At 43.0% G+C, this 6086-nt stretch overlaps 1 long non-coding RNA gene across 1 annotated transcript in view; it reads left to right on the top strand.

The window, feature by feature from the left end:
• The first annotated feature begins 1966 nt into the window (after positions 1 to 1966).
• LOC126986458 (uncharacterized) overlaps positions 1967 to 6086 on the top strand; it is a 27198-nt gene continuing 23078 nt past the window's right edge. The window contains exon 1 of the long non-coding RNA XR_007739755.1: positions 1967 to 2836. This is a non-coding gene — a long non-coding RNA (uncharacterized LOC126986458). The remainder of the gene's footprint in view (positions 2837 to 6086) is intronic.

The raw sequence follows: 6086 nt of genomic DNA, 5'->3' as shown, positions 1-6086 counted from the left end.
ACACACGCACACACACACGCACACACACACACACACACATTATAATACGAAGAAGTAAAAAAGAAAATATACATAAAGAAGGGAATAATTGAAGGAAAAGAGGGAAAAATATGTATATGTATTCCAAGAGAGAGAGAGAGAGAGAGAGAGAGAGAGAGAGAGAAATAATGATAAATAAATCCTGTAAACGGAGATCAAACGGAAAAAATAATGATGGAAACTAAATCTATTGAGAAAAACTGGAAATAAACGATAAAAATAGCATCAAATAATGAAGAACCTGCAGCGATAACAAGACCGTCAAAATAGAGAGAAAAATAAATAAATAAAATGAGGGAAAAAAAGTTTCCTAATCCTATGTGTCTCATGTATCTTATGTGTCTTATATATCCTATGTGTCTAATGTACCCTATGTGTCTTCTATATGCTATGTGTCTTATGTATCCTATTTGTCATGCATTCTATGTGTCTAATGTATATATACCTTATGTGTCGTATATCCTACGTGTCATATGTGGCCCATGTATCTTATGTATCCTATTTGGCTAATGTACCCTGTGTTTTATATATATTATGTGTAATTATGTTTAATGTGTCTTATGTATACTATGTGTCTCATGTATCCTATGTATCTTACGTGTCCTATGTGTCTAATTTAGCCTATGTGTCTTGTATATCTAATATGTCATATGTATTCTATGTGTCTAATGTATCATATATGTCCAATGTACCTTTGTGTCATATACCCAATGTGTCTTATGCATCTTATGTGTTTTATGCATACTATGTGTCTTGCGTACCTTATGTGTCCTATGCATCATTACTTATGTATCCTATGTGTCATGTACCATTACTTATATATCCTATGTGTCTTATGTATCTTTTGTCATGTATGCCTGCTTATGTATGCTATGTGTTTTAAGTCTCATATGTCATAGGTACCCAATATGTATTATGTATCATTGCTTATGTATCCTATGTGCCGTATGTATCCGATGTGTCTATCGTTGCAAACATATTCTCTTGTATCTTCATGTAAGTAAGTGCGGAGGTGTGATCCGGATTAGGAGGCGGCGAAGGAAAAAGTCATTGGTTAATTTTTCTTTTTCTTTATGGTGATGATGGCTGAGTAGGTGAGAAGGATTAGGGAAGACTGAAAATATAATGCAAGGAAAAATCTCTCTCTCTCTCTCTCTCTCTCTCTCTCTCTCTCTCTCTCTCTCTCTCTCTCTCTCTCTCTCTCTCTCTCTCTCTCTCTCTCTCTCTCTCTCTCTCTCTCTCTCTCTCTCTCTCTCTCTCTCTCTCTCTCTCTCTCTGATTATCTATGTAAATCTATGTAAATCTCTCTCTCTCTCTCTCTCTCTCTCTCTCTCTCTTTGATTATCTATGTAAATCTATGTAAATCTCTCTCTCTCTCTCTCTCTCTCTCTCTCTCTCTCTCTCTCTCTCTCTCTCTCTCTCTCTCTCTCTCTCTCTCTCTCTCTCTCTCTCTCTCTCTCTCTCTTTGATTATCTATGTAAATCTATGTAAATCTCTCTCTCTCTCTCTCTCTTTGATTATCTATGTAAATCTATGTAAATCTCTCTCTCTCTCTCTCTCTCTCTCTCTCTCTCTCTCTCTCTCTCTCTCTCTCTCTCTCTCTCTCTCTCTCTCTCTCTCTCTCTCTCTCTCTCTCTCTCTCTCTCTCTCTGTGATTATCTATGTAAATCTATGTAAATCTCTCTCTCTCTCTCTCTCTCTCTCTCTCTCTCTCTCTCTTTGATTATCTATGTAAATCTATGTAAATCTCTCCCTCCCTCTCTCTGTCTATCTTTGATTAGCTATGTAAATCTATGTAAATCTCTCCCTCCCTCTCTCTGTCTATCTTTGATTAGCTATGTAAATCTATGTAAATCTATGTAAATCTCTCTCTCTCTCTCTCGGCCGGTGGTGCCCTCTGTTAGCGCGCGCAAGTAGTAAACAAACATGGCGGTGGGCTGGGCAGGTGCACGCAATCTTCTCCCGTGATATTGGCGCCAGGCGTTGATTCTAGGCCTAGGAGCGCCATGTTTCATATCACGTAGGCGACGCAAGACTCCCGCAGAGGCAGTGAAGGCTTCAGTGAGTGCCGGGGAGTGCCAGGCCGCGCCGTACACCCACTAGAAGGCGGTGCAGTGACGGCCGAAGAGTGCCAAGAGACGTGTGACAAGTGTATATTTTTGACTGTAATTCCTCCCCCGGCGGTGCCACGTGAGGGCCGAGGCACCAGGGAGGACGCGGCACCCTTCCTACATCAATCTACCCCCCCCAGGAGGCGCGTAACCCCCGTGGGAGACAACTACGGGGTAATACGTGTGGGAGTGTGCAGTGGTGGTGGTTGTGTAACGGGGGACTTCAGCAAAAAAGATCATTATTTTCCCCCGTGACGTGTCCCCCAGGGGTGCCACGTGTGACCTCAGGGGTTTGGCAGGACGCGGCATTCCCTCCACACCCAGTCACCCCCCCAGGAGAGCCCAGACCCCCGTGGTGCAGTGTGGGGGCGAGCAGTGAGGCCCCGAGGTGGTGTGATTGTGTAACGGGGGACGGAGGGAAACCAGGTCATATTTTTCGCCTTTTGGGGGCGTTGTGATGCCCCAGGGATGACCTCTTGCTCCCCGACGGGTCCTGGGGGCACAGCCAGACCCGCCTCGCCCCCCAGCACGCCCCCAGTGGCTGCCGCAGTGCCCCTACCTCCTCAAGTTTAGGACATCCCCCAGGGCACCCGTGTGGCATCCCCCTGGGCACTGCTCTGCTCACTTCGCTCACTCGGCTCACCTGTGTGTCTCTTGTCTCACTTGACTCATCTCACTCACCCAGGGTAAGTGTTCGTGTGTGTGTGTGTGTGTGTGTGTGTGTGTGTGTGTGTTGCATTAGTTAAGATTTGTTTTTCGTGTGTGTGTGTGTGTGTGTGTGTGTGTGTGTGTGTGTGTGTGTGTCCTTCATCTGCGTGTGTTGGGGAAGGACAGAAGAAGGAAGGAGACGAAGAAAGAAATTAAGGCGGGAAAGAAGGAAGGAAAGGAGAAAGGATAGCGTGTGATAGATAGCGTGTGACCTTCATTTTTACGTTGGGGAAGGACAAGAAGGAAGGAGGGAACGAAGAAAGGAAGGAGGGAACGAAGGAAGGAAGGAAGGTGGGAACGAAGGAAGGAAGGAAGGTGGGAACGAAGGAAGGAGGGAACGGAGAAAGGAATTAAGGAGGGAACGAAGGAAGGAAGGAAGGAGGAAAAGGAAAAAAAGATAGCGAGGGAGGGAGGTGGATGAACGTGGAGGAGGAGGAGGAGGTGGAGAAAGAGGAGGAGGAGGAGAAGGAGGAGGAAGGAACTACAGTCATGCAAAGGTTCTCTCTCTCACACACACACACACACACACACACACACACACACGAAGACGAAGAAAAGAAAAAGAAACACACAATTATTGATCTTCCTTCTCCTCCTCCTCCTCCTCTTCCTCTTCCTCCTCCTCTTCTCTTGTCTTCTTTTTGCAATGCACGAAGGTCTGGAAAATCGTGAAGCTGCTAGAAGAAAACATGCAAGGAATAAAATGGAAACAAGACTCGTTTTTATTGTTGTTTTATTTTTATTTTTTTTTATTTCGTTATTTTTTTTACTCATATTTTACCTTTTTAAACATTGCTGTTGTTATTGTGGTTATTCCTCCTCCTCCTCCTACTACTACTACTACTACTACTACTACTACTACTACTACTACTACTACTTCTATCACTGTTACTATTCTCCTCTGTAATTTAATCTTATGCAATCCAAATATTTGATGTCTGGTCTACGTTCATTTATTTATTTTATATTCGTCTTGATCTTAATTAATAGTCTCCCTCTTCTAAGACTGATTGCGTAATGTGTGTGTGTGTGTGTGTGTGTGTGTGTGTGTGTGTGTGTGTTGAGGTAACATTGCGTGTATGTGCTTTATGTAACGACGAAATGGTGACCGCGTGACCTCTCTTGATTAAAGCAGAGAGAGAGAGAGAGAGAGAGAGAGAGAGAGAGAGAGAGAGAGGTTGGAAGGGTAGGTGACATGATTCCGCCTACCTCCTCTTCCTTCTCCTCCTCCTCTTCTTCCTTCTCCTCCTCCTCCTCCTCCTCTTCTGTCACCATCATCGCCTTCTCTGTCATCACCATCACCATCATCATCATCACCACCACCATCACTACCATTAATCTGCTCCTGACACACACACACACACACACACACACACACACACAAGGTCGTTGCCAGAGGATAGCACTAATCGGCAACCTCTCCCCCTGTGTGAGTTGTGGTGCCAGCTAGCTTGTTTTTTTGCCCTTTATTTCTGTTTGAATTATGGTGTTGTTGTTGTTTTCTTTTCGTTTTGCTTATCGTCATTTTTATTGCTTTGTTATTTTTCTTCCCTGCCTCTTCTTCTTCAGTATGTTTTGTTTATCCTATTCCTTCTTCTTCTTTTTCTTCTTCTTTTTCTTCTTCTTCTTCTTCTTTTGTCGTCTCATTTTTTTTGCCATTGTCGTCTTCCTCCTCCTCCTCCTCCTCCTCCTCCAGCATATACTACTTCCTGAACACTACTACTACTACTACTACTACTACTACTACTACTACTACTACTACTACTACTACTACTACTACTACTACTATCTCTCTCTCTCTCTCTCTCTCTCTCTCTGTAATTTCACCTGTTCCCTAATGACCCCCGCTCTAATTAATGGCTTGCGCATCTGTGTTGGCTTGTGTGTGTGTGTGTGTGTGTGTGTGTGTGTTAGTATTTATCTCACTCTTCGTATCTGTCTAATCCATTCCTTTTGTTTTTATACATTTTTTTGTGTTTTTGCGCTTGTGTGTGTGTGTGTGTGTGTGTGTGTGTGTGTGTGTGTGTGTGGCGTTTTAACCTGTCCAAACATGTTTTGTATTTTGCAAGTTTTGTTTTTTTCATCTTAATTTTTCGTTCCCATCTCTTAGCTTTTTTTTTTACATCAGTTGTTTTTACACCTGTCTGCGTGCTAACCTTTGTCTGCCTATCTGTTGGTCTGCCTACCTACCCTCATCATCATCATCATCATCATCATTTGTATAGTCTTCAGTACAAAGGCAATTCTCAACATTCTCCTTTCTCTTCTTTTTTTTTTTAGTGTACTCCTTTCTACTCTCAAAGGTTCTAATTTCATCTCTCCACCTGGTTGTCTGTCTACCTTGATTAATATAGTTTCTGGGTCTTTGTTATTTTCGTTATCTACTTGTTATCATTTCTACGCACAATATGATCTGTCCACATCCATTTCTAGATTCTCATTTGTCATTCTGTTGCATAATCCATGATAGATACTCCCTGTCTTCATTTATATCCAGCATTTTCCTCCATTAACCTCTGTACGTTTGTTATCTTTCTAAAGCTTCTGTGGGCCGCCAAGTATCTATACCGTGCGTTAGGACAAGCCGGACACACCCATTACATACCTTAATTATTCAGGGCGAGCTAACCCTACCCGATCCGACGTTTTCAAATTTTCGCGCGCGTAACACCTAGCATCGTACTCATTTATCTGAACAACGATAACGCTCATGAACACTAAGTACTGTTACCGAATCAATAGTGTAAAACAATAATGGATAATGACTAAAATGAAGCTTGTGGAAAGTAAAAAAAAAGTGTATTGTTTTGATCGAAATGCCAGAGGGGAGGCCAGATGTGTCCCCCCTCGATCGGATAGGGTTAATTAAGGGGCAGGTTGCTGTTCATGATATTACTAACGTGATTACCAACAGAAGTCCATCCCCTTATGATCTCCCTTTCGTGGTTTGGGTTCACAGTGATCGTTAGTCCTGGGTGAGTGTGTATCTCCTCTCCTCTTCTGATTTGCTGTTCTCATTTACGTTCCTTCCAATTCCTCTTCGCTTTATGATCTCCCTTTCTTGGTTTGGGTTCACAGTGATTGTTTGCCCAGGGTGAGTGTGTATCTCTCCTCTCCTCCTCTGATTTGCTGTTCTCATTTACTTTCCTTCCAATTCCTCTTCTATTTCAGACATCTTTTTTGCGGTCTGTGTTTGCAGTGAGTGTTTGTTTTGGGTGGGTTCCCCTC

This window comes from Eriocheir sinensis, chromosome 61, assembly GCF_024679095.1.
Source record: "Eriocheir sinensis breed Jianghai 21 chromosome 61, ASM2467909v1, whole genome shotgun sequence".
Taxonomy (NCBI): Eukaryota; Metazoa; Arthropoda; class Malacostraca; order Decapoda; family Varunidae; genus Eriocheir; species Eriocheir sinensis.
The sequence above is the reverse complement of the archived record's forward strand: the minus strand, read 5'-3'. Positions and strand labels throughout refer to the sequence as shown.